The sequence below is a fragment of the Acinonyx jubatus genome, chromosome A2 (genome assembly GCF_027475565.1).
Source record: "Acinonyx jubatus isolate Ajub_Pintada_27869175 chromosome A2, VMU_Ajub_asm_v1.0, whole genome shotgun sequence".
NCBI classification, from domain to species: domain Eukaryota; kingdom Metazoa; phylum Chordata; class Mammalia; order Carnivora; family Felidae; genus Acinonyx; species Acinonyx jubatus.
In genome coordinates this window covers 106,213,013-106,228,138 of record NC_069383.1, presented here as the reverse complement: position 1 = coordinate 106,228,138, position 15,126 = coordinate 106,213,013, and the positions used below count along the sequence as shown (strand labels likewise).

The 15,126-nt window shown below is 53.7% G+C and overlaps 1 long non-coding RNA gene across 1 annotated transcript; it reads right to left on the bottom strand.

The window, feature by feature from the left end:
• Nucleotides 1-44: 44 nt before the first annotated feature.
• LOC128314838 (uncharacterized) lies at nt 45-2,385 on the bottom strand. The gene is made up of 3 exons (XR_008296958.1): nt 2,175-2,385; nt 1,979-2,075; nt 45-206 (listed from the first exon to the last, which is right to left on the bottom strand). It is a non-coding gene; the product is annotated as an uncharacterized LOC128314838 (long non-coding RNA).
• Between the last annotated feature and the right edge of the window lie 12,741 nt (nt 2,386-15,126).

The window sequence follows — 15,126 nt, the reverse complement described above, 5'->3', positions numbered from 1 at the left end:
ACGGGGGTGGGCGGAGCCGGCGACCGCAGTGGGCAGGGCCTGGCGACGCGGAGCCCGGTGGAAGGTGAGGGTGAAGGGCTTCAAACCCGGGAAGGTTTTCCAGTCCAGCCGCGTTAGTACCACTGACCGGCCATTCGGAAAAATAGAAGTTGGCTCCCTCCGTCCTTAACACCGAAATGCAATCCAGATGGATCAAACATCCAAACCTAAAAAAAGAAACCAGAAAAACGTCTTGAAAAGTCCACGAATGTTTTCATAGTCTGTCACGATAAACCTGGAGACACGGAAGAAAAAGAGTGATAAGCTTGACCACATTCACATTTTAAATGTGTTAAAAATTATAATCAAAAGGCAAACCCCGGGGAAAATATTTGCGATGTATTTTGAAATTGTCTAATTCCTGTAATTGTGAAACTATCCACAGATAAAAAAGAAAAAGACAGTGATCTAATGGAAAAATCGGCAGGAACACCGGGAGGAATGCCACAGAAGAAACACTACTCAGTAAACTCCCACCGGATTGCCTGACCTGGGCACTTGTCAGATGTGAGGGGACTGGCACTTTGTAGAAAGGACTTCTTGGAAGCCAATTTGGCAACCATATCCAACAAAATGAAAACAAAAATCACACCCAGCAATGCCTTTTCCAACATAAAAATTCTTTTGATTGTCTAGATCAGGCTGGGACAGCTGACATCCTGACAGTAGGGAGCTGCTCCTCTCTTATTTTCAGGTGCCACATGTTGGAATCTTTTTGTTGAAGCAGGTTTAGCCTATGCTCAGACTAACAGGTGGGACAGACCAGGTGTAACCTGTTCCTGTCCCTCTCCTTGATCTCCTCTCCCTGGGGCCTCCTGTCAAGGGCACTAGGCACAGGGCTGAGAGAGGCCTTTTCTGCCTCCACCTGCCCTCCTGGGCCACGGGACGCTCACTCCTCAGCCAGGAGGCCTGGGCTTTGGCCCCTCTCTCATTTCCCTGTGCCCATTTCTCTGGCCAGCAGGGAAGGAGGAGCTCCCAGGGCCTGTGTAAGGGGTCAGAGCCTCGTTCCCCACATGTGGGTCCTGCCTCTACTCAGGGAGCAGCTATCTTTCCCCTAGAATGATTTCCTTTCCTCTTGTGTCCTGTGTCTCTAACTTCTAATGACCCATCACACCTGAATGCTTAAAACACGGGGCAACTTGCAAAACGGAGGAACATGGGCCTTCCCACACCCAGGGAGGATCAGGGAGGGGAACCCTCTGTGCCCACTGAGTGGAGGTTGGGCACCAGTGGGCGAGGCCACAACACTGCTGGGTGGGGTGCTCCTCTCCACAACACTGTGGACCATCAGGTTGCCATCTGACCCGCTGGGAAATGGAAGCTTCAGCCCTCTACTTCCAATAAACGTGCCTTGGGGTTGCCAGACCCCTAAGTCCCTAGCCTCAGGGACTTTCCCCATGCCGAGACCACCCCTCAAAAAGTCAGGCTGCACAGATGACCTCTTGCCTGGGCCCTTGCAGCTGCCCTGGGGACTGATGCTCCCACCCGCTCTATACCGCCGCTGTCTCATGCTGTGATGTGGATTAGTTTTGCCCAGATATGTGAGCTTGCATTTTTCTAAGATGAATCTCATCTAGCTATTTCCGGTTTCCACCTCCAGCTCAGAGAGGTCTCTGGGAGGATCTTCCAAACCTCCCTGTGGACCTTTTCAAAAGTTCACTTTGGTGCTATTTGCACCTGTCCTTGGCCTCTGGGGCCAGGACTCTGCCCTGGCTCAGGGGGCCACCACTCCTTCGGGTTCCTGTGTTTTGGGGGCTGCCTGCCAGCAGCATTCCAGAGAGCATGTGGTCAAGCTGCTGACACTCCAGCCGCTAGTGCTAGCCAGGGGCCTTCCTTTGCTCCCTCCACATCACCGTAGGCTTAGGGTACCTGGTGTGGCAGTCAGCTCAGGCTGACACAACGGAACACCACACTGGAGGCTTGAATAACAGCAACTTACTCCTCACAGTCTGGAGACCCGAAGTCCAAGTCAAAGTGCAGGCAGGTAGACTCCGTCCTGAGGCATCCTCTCTTGGCTCATGTGGCCTCTTTGTGTGCTATGGAGAGACAGTAAGAGAGAGATCTCTGCCTCGCCCCTTGCCACTAATCCCGTCAAAACAGGACCCTACCCTCATGACCCCATTTGACATTATTACCTCCTAAAAGCCCTGTTATCTCCAGATATTGGAGATACTACATTGACGGTTTGGATTGCCACATAGAAATTTGAGGGAAGCGAGGGAGACAATTCAGTTCATAGCACCCTGTGTTTTTCCATCCTGGCACTGCCATAATAAACCACAACAAACTGAGTGGCTTCAAACCCCAGAAATTTCTTCTCTCCCAGCTCCAGAGGCCAGAGTTCTAAGGTCGACAGCCGTGCTTCCCCTGCAGGCTCTAGGGGAGGGTGCTTCCTGCCTCACAGAGAGGGTCCGGGCAGGTCTGGGCCCGTGGCTGGTCCCTCCAGTGGCTGCCTGCCCTCCCCCCCCACCCCACCCCCCCCCCACTCCCTGCCACCCCAACAGTCCTCTCCTCTTTTCTTAAAAGGGCCCCAGTCATTGAACTTAAAGCCCACCCTAACTCAGGATGACCTTGTCTCGAAATGTCTTATCTTAATTACATCTGCAAAGACGCTTATTCCAAATAAGGTCACATTCTGAGGTTCCAGGTGGATGTGAATGGGGCGGGGGGGGGGGGGGGGGCGGATGGCCACCATTTACCCTGCTGCCTGAGTCCACAGCTCTGACCTAGGTCAGCTCTGGACTCTGCTGCTGGGGCTCCGTGATCAACCTTGCTGAGCTGCAGAGATCTATCAGAGCTACGGGATTTGGTTTCTGATAGGAATAGATGTGCTAGTGTTAGGTGCTGTGGCTTGCCAAGGGCCTGGAAGTTTGTATAATAAAGATGCTTTATTTTTGAGGAACCATACTGCCTTTGCAAGAGGAGGTGGGTTGCTGATTGGATGGCATCTTAGCCCGTTTGGACAACTATAGTGAATCCACGCACTGGAGGCTTATAAACAACAGATACTTACTTCTCATGGTTTGGGAGGCTGCAGAGGGTTGCGGACTTCTTGCTGTGGTCTCACAGGGTGGAAGGGGTCACACACGGCAGCTCTTTCACAAGGGCCCTGATCCTATCCAGGAGGCGGTACCCTCATGACCTAATTACCTCTCAAGGCCCACCTCCTAAAACCAGGGTTCCAACATGTGAATTTGGGGGTGGGGGGGGGACCTAGACAGGCTTGGTATAAGAAAGAGGTGGGGAGACTGGAAGGTCAGGATCTGGAGCAGAAAGACACGGCCAGAGGGAAGAGGACAGCCCCTGACTCCCCTCACCACGGGAACGTGGCCTGAGAAGAGGCATGTCCTTCAGTGAAGTTCTTTGGGTTCAGCTGGCCAACCAGTCCTGGCTCCACTTGGTTGCCAACAGTGGGGAGCTAGGGGGTCCCAAGGCTTATGAGAAGAGGGGTGTTTGCTGACCCAAACTCCATCATAAGTTAACAAAATCATCTCTTCCCACTACAGACTATTCCATTTATATTAGGACAGAATATGACGTTACTACATTCTTGAATGGATGTGACTGAAAGTCAGTAACGGGAAACCTCACTGGGGTGGGGGGGGGGGAGGTTCAGGCAGGGGGAGCTCACGGCCCGAGGTCGACTGCAGACCGCCAGGAAGAGCTGACCTTGACCTTACCTGGATGTGACCTTGCACGTGGTCGTGCTCCCACTACCCCTGCAGTGGGCACTGCCCCCACCTCCTGCCAGCAGCTCCGTCAGCAAGAAGCCACCACACTGGCCACTGGAAGTCTCCTCCACACACTGTTCCTTGGAACGGCCCCTCCCAACTTTCTCCTTTTCTCCCCTGTTCCCCCCACTTGCCCTGGTTTAGCCACAACCTGTTTGTCCCGGGTTGTAATCCTCCTTTACTCCTGACTAAACCCCTCTGTTCCTGGTAAAAGAAATAACTATCAGTGAGGTTTTTGTTGTTGTTGTTTTTTTAACATTTATTTATTTTTGAGAGAGATAACAGACCGTGAGCTGGGGAGGGGCAGAGAGAAAGGCAGACACAGAATCCGGAGCAGGCTCCAGGCTCTGAGCTGTCAGCACAGAGCCCAACATGGGGCTCAAACCCACCCACCGCGAGATCATGACCTGAGCCGAAGTAGGATTCCCAACCGACTGAGCCACCCAGGCTCCCCAATAACTGTCAGTGTGTATCATTGAGGTTAACAGAACCAATGTCCTTTATTTAGATATTTTCCCATTTACTACTGTTATCATTGCAGTAAAACAAAGATATGAAGATGGGGGTTTCCAGAGTACTGGCTTCAAGGAGAGCCCCGGGCCGGCCAGTCTGGCTGGATTGTCTAGCGGCTAGGGGGGCAGCGGCGGGGAGGGGCCTTCACAGTGGAGGGGGGAGCCTGTCTCCAGGGCACGGGGAGAAGGCCAGGTGCTGAGCAAGTTCACCTGAGGCGAGAATCGGGGGTGTCACGGTTTGCTGCGGGCCTGACCCAGCAGCTCCCGTGGGGAGTGGGGCTAGGCCTGCCCTCACCTCCCCCAGATGTCCTCTGTCTTCCACCCACTTCAAGCTCGTGCTTGGCTTTGTTGCCAGGTATTTGGGTGGCTTTACCAGCCTGTTTCCTGGTTTGTACACGTCAGCGATGAAGCGCCCTCCTGCATCAGGTGATGTGCAGACTCAGTGAGAGCTGACGTGTTCAATCAATCACAGCATGTGAGCTTTATCGGGATCCCAGTTCAAATAAACCAGCATAGACAGCAGAATTCAGGAAGCAGCTGGGGAAGTGCGCACTGACTGATCCTAGCTCTGAGTGCTTAACGGAATTGTGGTCAACGGTGACCCCGGTGATGTTGAACAGAGAGAGGCAGAGGGAGCCCTTTCATTTAGAAATGCACAATAAAATGTTTCCTGCTGAAATCACATGATGTCTGGGATTTGCTTCAAATGATGCTGGGGTAGAGGAAAGCATGGGACACTGTGAAACAAGACGGCGCCATGAACTGATAACTTAGATGCCAGTGATGGAAGGAAGTTCAGCTCATCGACTCTCCACTGGTGCATATGTTTGAAATTTTAATAATAAAATGTTTTTTTTAAGCATATGTACATACAGTCTCTTCCAGGCACTGTCTTAAGCTCTTTTTTTTTTTAAGTTTATTTTGAGAGAGAGCACATGAGCAGGGGAAGGGCAGAGAGACAGGGGGAGAGAGAGAGAGAGAGAGAGAGAGAGAGAATCCCAATCCACACTGTCTGCACAGAGCCCAACATGGGGCTCGATCTCACAAATCATGAGATCATGACGTGAGCTGAGATGAAGAATCAGACGTCCAAACGACTGAGACACAGAGGCGCCCACATCCTAAGCTCTTTACACATGTCAGCTCGTCGACGCCCAGGACATTCCTGTCAGTGGATGACCTTCATGTTCCCACTTGCTATGGAGGAAACAGAGACACAGAGAGGCCAAGTAACTTGCCTGCATTTGCACAGCTAGTGAATGGCAGTGTTGGGATGTTGTGTTGGAAAAACACTCCTGTGTCTCCTTTACTGTCGCACAACTTCTGAACCCACACTGAGCAGTTCTCTGACACCAGCTGCTGTCCTGAGGTCCAGTTCGGTTCTGACACCGACTGCAGTTGGCGCAGATCCTGTGGGTCAAGGGCTCGGCCACTGCTCCACTTCTGCCAACCTGCAGTCCCGGTGCTTCTGTGCCTTTGACTGACTGGCTGCAAATCGGGGTTCCCTGGAAGCCCTCCTTGATTCAATCATGTGTTAGAGCAGCTCACAGGACTCAGGAAAACAGTCTGCCTCCTAGAGTGCTTTTTACAGAGGATATTAAGGGATAGGAATGAGCGGCTAGATGAAGAGTCACACAGGACAAGATCCAGAAGGGTGCGGGGCACAGGTGATTCCTGCCCCAGGGAGATGGAGCGCGCCATGGCAAGGTCTCTGAACCCTGTACTTCAGGGATTTTATGGGGGCCTCCTCTCGGGGGCAGGGTCCATCATTGACCAAACCACCAGCCCCTCTCCCTTTCCTGGAGGATGGGAGTGAGGCGGAATGCTCCAGGCTCCTAATCATGGCTGAATCCTTCTGGTCACCACCCCCCCTGAAGCCAACCACACTCTCCTCTTAGAACAAAAGACATTCCCTTCACCCAGGAAATTCCAAGAGATTTAGGAACTGTGTCTGGGATGGGATCAGAGACCGAATATTGGGACAAAACATGTGCCCAGTGCTCTTGTCACTTAGGAAATTACAATGGCTTTGGGAGCTCTGTATCAGGAAATGGGGGCAGACACCCATATGCGTATTTTCCATTATTTCACAGATGTGACCCAAGAAGCCTGTCTCCATCACAGACCCCCCCAGGCTGTGTGCTTCCTAGAATCCCGGATGGTTATGTAACAAACTGTTACTGGTTCTCTCTGGGAAGTGGGTTACATTCAGTAAGACCTACCGTACTCACTTTGCTCTATCTGCCTATTTGTATTTTCTGACTTTTCTACAATGAGTACCCACCACTTGTATGATAAGGAACTTGGAAATAAGAAGGGTGTTCAGTACATTCGCAGCCAGAGGCCGCGAGGAATTGCAACTTTGCCAAGTGGGGATGCTGAGCCCGCTGGGGTGCAGGGGTGGGGCAGGGGTGGGGCAGGGGTCGGGTGGGCAGGGGCACCAGACATTCTGAGACATCACCATCCCCACCCCCGTTTCTGATGACTCCAAGCTGGCAGAATTGCAGACCCAGCAGCAAGGTTGACGGGACCTCCTGATGTCCAGCTCAGCACTAGCACTGGGGGTCCTGCCCCCTCAAGAGCACTTGTTCCAGGAAGTGACATCTCAAGGGGGAACAGGGTCAAGTGACCACCTCCGCATCACATCTGACCCCCACATCAACCTGGATGGGGTAGGGTTACTTCTCTCTACCCTCACTGGGTGTGTCTGACCTTCCCCTCCCCCATTAGTCACCCCCAAATCCACAGAGCCTCATTCATGCCCCTGTGCTCAGGCCTGTGTGACCAGCTGTCCACAGGGCGTGGCCCCAACCCTGGCCTACCCCTCCACTCCCCTCTACAGACTCGTCCTGTGGGCCTCTCTCAGACCTCCACCCACCAGTTACAAACGTAGATACATAATGAAAATAATATGAAGAAATTAATCAATAAGCAAAAGGGCAGGAGGGAACGTTACAAGAAAATAACTATATTGTTCCTTAATGGGTGATTACACAAAGGAACGTTTTTAGAATTAGGTAATGCCGAGAAACATAGATGTAGATGACGCATGCTACAAGGAAACTGCTAACAAATATAATGCCACATTTGCCACAATAAAGCGGCCAGTCTAACACACTGTTGTTGTCTGTGTCCATTGTTATTTTCCCCAATGCTGTTCATCCTTCTGGAACCCCTGGACCTGCTGGAGCTGAACTCCAGCACAGGACTGGGGGTAGGTGATTTGAGAGGAGGAAGTCCTGGGCCTACGTGGTGTGGACTGGGTGGGGGACATTTTTGTAAAGGCCCCAGCGCAGAAGTGGGGGAGGGGCAGAAGGAGCCAGCCCAGAAGTCTGGGCGACCCTAACAGACTGGACAGGGCAATCCTGTCCAGGAGAAGGAGTTCCCAAAAGGAGTGTGATGGCCCTGGGCAGTCCCTGGGGTTTGGTAAGAGTCCCAGGCCTAGGTGCAGCAGCCTGGGACCGAGGAAGGAGGAAAAAGAGGCTGAGAAGCTTGGCTGTCAGGAGGGGCTAGAGACAGAGCAGGTGCTGGTGTTAGCCCTCAGGACTCAGGGTGCCACAGAGGCCCTGGGAGCATTCCGGAACCCCTCGGACAGCTGGAGTTGTGGAACTGGGGTGAACGCCTGCTGAGGGCCCCCTCCTCCGTCGGAGCTGGTTTGCACTTCTGGTTTTCATTGGCTGGGCTTTGGCACAGATCTGTAGACACACAGGCAAGAATATGAATACCTTAGCCACAAGCTGATTACAAAATTGCTAATGCCATAGTGTGTTTCTTATATTGTTCTGGGATTTCAACTTTTTTTTTTTTTTTTTTACTTATTTTTTTTACTTATTTTTTTTACTTATTTTTGAGAGAGAGAGACAGAGCACAAGCAGGTGGGGGGCAGAGAGAGAGGGAGACACAGAATCCGAAGCAGGCTCCAGGCTCTGAGCTGTCAGCACCGAGCCCAACGCGGGGTTGAACCCATGAACTGTGCATGACCTGAGCCGAAGTTGGACACTCAACTGACTGAGCCACCCAGGTGCCCCACAGATTTCAGCTTTGACATCTTCCTCCACCAGACTGAGTGTTTTCATACCTTCCTAAGAGTTTGGTAATCTCTCCAGACTCAGAATATCATCTGCAGCAAAGACTGTTACTTATTCCTCAACATCTATTATCTCCTTCTTGTTCAGTAATAGGACTCCTGAAATTTCACTAGTACGAGGCCATCGGAAAAAGACTACACTTCTCAGCTTCCCTTGTAGCTACGGCCTGTGACTGAGTTCAGGCCAAGGTCAATGGAATCAACTTGGAGATTTGTGTGAGCTTGTAGAAAATGTTCTTAAAGGAAAAAGTTGCGCTCTACTATTTCTTTCTTCCTTTCTACTGCCTGGGATGATGTAATGATGGTTGGATCTCAAGCAGCTATTTTGCACCAAGATATGGAAGCCATAAGTTGAGAATGGGGGAATAATGAGAGGAGAGGAGCCGGAATCTCTGATTGTTGTCAGGCTGCTATGCCAGCTCTGGACTGCTTACCTCTGATTTGTGTATGTGGGAAAATAACTTTCTATCTTATGTTAGCCATCATTGGGTTTTCCATCACTCGTATATGACCCGGTCTTGATGGAAAAGCCCGTTTTGTATAAGTGGAAGTTGCAGGTTACAAAGGGTCGATCAATCGTCCCTGTGTCACTCCACTGGGACACAAGGGCTCTCTGTGCTTCCGGAGAATATTCAAACCTAAGTATTAGACTGAGTGGGTTTTTTTTTTTTTTATTAAAGTTTTACTTGGTATGTTATGGAGCTCTTAAATCCTATTGTTCAAGCAGATTTTACATTTTGGAGACTTTGTATCTTTTCCAGAAATGATGCAGTCAGTGCCTGATGCAGTGTCTTCTCCGGGACGTTGGCCTAAGCCATCAGAGTGCTCCAGCACGTGGGTGTCACTTTAATTAGAGTGCTCAGTTATGATTAGTCGGGGTTTGTTACCCTTCCAGAAGATGAAGGGAACTCTTGGCTATTCTTCATCGTGACGCTCACAGACGGGACCTACGGTGGTTCTCTGGACCCCGGTGCTCATGGGGGGCACCAGCCACAGCCACACGGCCGTTCTCACGGGCACTCTGCCGCCCGGCCCACAGGATCCTGTGAAGGTGTTTGTGGTGTATTCAGACCTTTAGCAGATATTCACTCACGGCCTCATGTGCCAGGCGTTCCTCTAAACAGGAAGATGCAGAAATAAATGTCACAGCCTCCAAACCCTGGCCTTGTGAAGCCAGCATTGCTGGTCAGGGACAGATAGTCAGGGACAGAAAATAAACACACGAGGTAAGTGTCAGCTCTCGCCCAGCGACCAACCACCCAACTCAGCAGATAGAAACAATCACATGTATTAGCTCACACTCCTGTCTGAGCCTGGTTTGGTGGTCCCCTGGTTGCCCTCATGGTACCCCTGGCAGGGTGCCGGCCTCATAGGGGCTCAGCTTGGTCCAGTGGCCTGTCCTCTAGCCAGCTGGCCCAGGTGGGCCCCCACAGTTCTGGGAGGTTGGGGGGAGGGGGCAGGGGACATTGCAAGTGCTTCTTCAAGCCTCTCCTTGAACCGGGTCTGTCCCTGTGCCACTGGGCAGAATAGCCATGTGGCCAAGCCTGTGAGTGTCCTACAAAGTTACAGGGCAAAGGGCATCAGCACAGGAAGGCCACTCAGTCAGAGCCATCAATGCTGTCGGGATAGCCCAATGGGTCCATACATCAGACATGAAGTGGGGAGGGAGTCGTCAGGTGGGTTGTTTCGGCAGATGTAGGGGGCTGAAGCTCTACGCAGGGCAGTGGGGGAAGCCGCAGTGAGTAGGGGTCTTTGTGAAAGTAGTGATGTTTGAGGAAAAGGTGTGCAAATAGAAGGAACAGCAAATACATCCCCAGGACAGAACATGCCCCATGCTGGTAGCATTTTCTCCTACTAAAATCAGGGACATGTTGAATTAGACTGTGGGGTCAGGGGAGGGTGTCTCAGGGGCTAATGCAATACCTTGCTCCCTGAAGTCCCTGTGGACAGGCTGGGCCTGTCAGGCCTGTCAACTTCAGGGCCACAGGACACCTCCTTCGCAGCCACAGCGCATGTCAGGGCAGGAAACATTCTGGGCGGGATACAGGGGCACACACTCATTTGTGAGGCCGGCATCCAATTTCCTGAGAAGACAATCCGGGGGCCTGCCCAACCCTGCCCTTGCACAGGTGGACAGGTGCAGTCATGTGTGGTGTGCACATGGCTGACCTTCTGGTTGTGTCTCATTGGAACAAGGGGTAGGTTAGAGTCCGGTCACGGGGTCCCGGCCCTTTCTGGGACACCTAGTGAGCTCAAGTTCTGGGGTGTGGAGGGGCCTGGGGGGACAGTGAAAGCTGATGACACAGGTGTCTCTGGGGTGGCCTGTCAGGGCTCAGCTGCTGTAGAGGGTGCATCAGCCAGGGTTCTCCAGGGAAACAGAACCCATAGGATACATTTGTGTGTATGTATAAATATATGGGTAGATAGATAGGTAAAATATACCTGTGTAGACATATAATATACATAGAGAGATGGATCTATCATGCAGGTTTGGCACATGGAGTTATGGAGGCTGAGAATATTGCCGTCTGACAGCTGGAGGCCCAGGAAGTGGGGACTGCAGTTCAGTCCACACCCGAAGGTCTGAGAAGCTGGGGAAATGATGTACCAGGACAGGCAGGAGAAGATTCCATCTCGGCTCAAGCAGAGACAGGGGTCCACCTGCTTGGGGGAGCACCGTCTGCTTTTCTCGGCACACTGATCCAGATGCAGGCACGTCTGACCAGAGGACATCTGACCAGCTCCCTGGGCACCCCCGGCCCCACCAGTGACACATGGTTAGCAGTCACCATGGCTTTCTGCTCTTTGCAGCCACAGGATTCTGAGTGACAGCGCCCCGAGTCTTCCTAGGAGGTGTTAAGTCAATGAGAATTTTATAATGGGAAAGACAGCAGTGAGCACATTTTAGTCGGCATTTTCATGATTTTTCATGAGGTCAACATTTTTGTGTCTATTCACTGGCCACTTATGTTTCTACTTTAGTGAAGTGCCTGATTGTGTCTCATCGTTGACTTTAAAAAGTGGAGACAAAGTCAAACTGGTTTAAAATGTAAATAATTTTCTTTAACAGCTTTGTTTTATCAAAGACACTGTTTTTTGGGCAGAGCTTTCTAGAGTCACCTGCGGGAGTCCGTGTGCCCTTGTCATGAGGCAGCCATGCCGTCATCACCCCATTGTCCAGAACAGAGAAACTGAGGCTCAGAGAGCACCTCTGGGGTCACAATGGGCCCCTAAAATGCTGTTTGGGGATGTAGGTCCTTCCCCAGCGTTTTGTCTTTTGATTTAATTTTCAGTATGTTTTGAACAGAAAGCTAAAACTTCTATCCAGCCGACATTCTTGAGCTTTCCATCTACTGTTTCTCCTGAGAGGTTTCTTCCAAGAGGGATATAAACACAGATTCCTGTGTTTTCCTTGAATACTGTGACATCTATATCTTCAGGCCATTAGGAGTTCTTTTGGAGGCTCCTAGGTGGCTCAGTCGGTTAAGCGTCAGACTTCAGCTCAGGTCATAATCTTGTGGTTCATGAGTTCGAGTCCTGTATCAGGCTGTCCGCTCTCAGCACAAAGCCTGGAGCCTGCTTCAGATCCTCTGTCCCCCACCCTCTCTATACCCCTCCCCCGCTCACACTCTCTGTCTCAAACATAAATAAATATTTTAAAAAAGGAGTTTGGAACTGAACAACCCCTGTTCCCCTGGGAACAACACTGGCCAGTTGTGACCCTGTTTGGCTACACACTGTCCTCCCAGTGTGGAAGAGACTCAGGGCACTGGAAGCCTGCCCCCAGCCGGCCAGCAGCGCCCCCGCGGCTGCGGTGACCCCCGTTTCCCCAGGGGCTGGGCCCTGCGGTGAGTGGAAGGAATCCGGGTGAACTCTGCTCACTCAGCAGTGCTGGCCCAGCAAACTGGGCAGGGACACCGGACGGTGGAAAATCACATGTGGTTTTCAAGTTGTCAGAAACCCAGGAGATTGTTCTTCCAGTTGTGTGGATGGCTAGGCTCCATCTGCGAGACCCCAGGCCCCGTGGCTCTGGAAACCACCCTTCTTGCGGGCCCAACCAGCCTAGCCCTCCTGGTGACATCCAGACTGCAGACAAGGGGACACTTCTGGGGGCCTCTCCAGAGAGAGAGGAGTGGAAGGACCTGGTGGACCTGGGTCCTCCTCCCTCAGTCCCTGGAGACAGACCCAGGGCTCTAGGAGACAGAGAGGGTCTGGAGACTGATGCCTCGGCCTGCCGTCCAGAGCCCAGCCTTCCTGCCATCTGAGGTAGGCTGGCCAACAGGGCCATGGAGGAAGGCCCCTCAGAAGGCCCCACTCGGCCATATCTGAACTCTGGCTCTGTTCCCCCGAGGCCCAGCCTTCCATATCTGAGCTGCTTCCTCAGAGGACCCAGGAGCCTCCAAGGCTCAGCCCTCCTGCTTGCCCTGGCCCCTGTGTTCTGTGCTGCCCCATCTACACCCTGGGCACGCTGGTGCTGCTGGTGGTGAATTTCCCACCTCTGCCCAGGCTGGGTCACTAGGTATCTGTTGGTGACACTTGGGCCTCAGCAGAGGAGCCAGGGCCGCCATGGCCCCATAGCCTCGTGCCAGAGGCTCCAGAGCCCACATAGAGAGAGCATAAACCGCTGCCCCATCTGCTGTCCACACACCAGCACCTGAGTCGTGGGTGACTGATGGGGGCGTCCCAGGGTGGGGGTAGAGTCTTCCCCCCGACCCGCCTTTTCTTCCACAGAGCAGGACGCTACTTCCCGGCAGGTCACTGCCCTCCTCTGCCCTCTGTCCTCTGGGGGTTCGGTCACTGACTTGCCCTTCCCTCCAGACTGTCTCAGAGGAAGGCTACCCCATGGCTCTCTGGGCCACACTGAGGCTGAGTGCTCCATAAGGGCCTGCTTAGGGAATCAGTAAGCCACAGTCAGGGACCCATGCCACAGAGGCCTGGGGACCCAAAAGTGAGGGTGCTGGCACCAGGGGGGTGGCAGCTGTGGTCTGGAGACTGGGGGTCGGAGGGCAATGAGATGGTGCACTTTCCAGCCGCAGCAAAATGGGGGAGGCAGTCCCCTGCTGGGGTGGCTGCCTGGCCTGAGGTTGTCTTTTGGCCCAGAGGTTGGCTCTTCCCCAGAACGGCCAGTAGAGGGCCTCCTTCCTGTCCCCCCAGGTCCCCTGACCCCCACACCATGCTCCCCCATTACCTAGATGTGCAAAATTAGTGCTTATGTGGATGACCCACATTTGGAAAGAAGGAACCCTGAGGTGTGGGGGTGGGGGGAGACCGAGCCAAGGTCACCCGGGGCGCCCCAGGATGGGACTGACCCTCATGCTTCTCAAGGCCCAGGCCAGCCCTGCCTCAAGGCCCTAGCTGTCCGAGCTGCAAACACAGATGCTAACCCTGCTCCTTGGGGACCGTCCCCAATGGGACTCCCTTCCTGTTGGGGGAGGGGGCCCTGGTGGTCCTGGAGCCACCCTCCTCTTGCAGACTAGTCAACCCAAGTGTTCAAGGTCACAGGCCTAAGACTGACTCCTGGGAAATCTCCTCTCCCTCCTGTCCCAGGCCAATCCCTTCGGACCCAGCTCAAAGCTTCCATTTCCCTCCCCACCGCTGTGGGGCTGACCTCACCAGATGGGAAAGAGGGTTCCATTCTTTCTTTCCTGTTCTTCTCCACCTCCTCGCCTCCTCCAGTGTGGGAGTTTGTGGCTCACACCGCACCCTGCTGGGGGGACAGGGCACTACTGAATGGGGCAAAGTGGCCGTGGCATCCCCCACAGGGGACAGCTCTGCCCACACGTCTCCCCCCCCCCCCCCAACTGCAGCCTGCAGGGTGTCTGCCCCACCCACCCACTCCTCTCAGGTGGGCCTCACTGCTGCCCTGAGGGCCCCTGTTCCTGACCCTGGCTGGGGCACCCCTCGGGCTGTCTCTCCAGAGAACCTACCCTGGCTGGCAGCCCTTGAGGTGTGGTTCTCAGTAGCCCTCAGCAGTGCACTTCGGCTCCCAGGGCCACACAGGACCGACCCCAGCCTGGCCATGCCCGGCCTCACCCTCACGTGGCTGCAGGGGAGCTCCATGGACCCCCCCACCCCAGCCCACAGGATCCCTAAGAGCTCTCCTTTCTCTCTCCGGAGGCAGCGAGGGTAGGCCCCCCCCCAGGGAGATGTCACCCTCTTCCCTGTCGAGCCCAGTCCTGCTGTGGCCCCTTGGGCAGACCCTCCCTGGGAGTGAGGGGGAAGGCCGGGGCCTCTCTTAGGAAGCTGGACATGGAGGTTCAGAAGCCAGGGTGCCCGGCAGACCCCCAGACTAGCTCACGAGAGCCCCTGGACACGGATATGAATGCCCTGCCCAGGAGCAGGGGCGCTGGACCCTGGAAGGGTGAGTGGCAGCCACTGCAGTCCTTGTGCTGCCTCCCTGCCCCCCAGGTGGAACCTGGGCCCGGGTTTAGGGACTTCCTGGGTGTGAGTCTTAAAGTTAAGTGGGGTCCCAGCCCTGCCCACTGAGCAGGGTTGGAGGGTACTGGCCTGGCATGGAAGGCACTCACCCCCTCCTTTCCACCTGGCCAGACGCTTGGGGGCTGAGGGCCCCCAACTCCCTGCCCCACCCTGCCCAGCTCCCCACGAGGCTTTTTGCTCATGTTCCTGTTGGTGACTCACTGTGGCTGAGGAAAAGCTTCTCTCTATTCCTTTCTCATTTTTTTCATGGTTTCTATTTTCCCTGGCAGAGGATGTTGGGCCCAAATCTGATCCATGTGTGAGCCAGCTGAACTCAGGA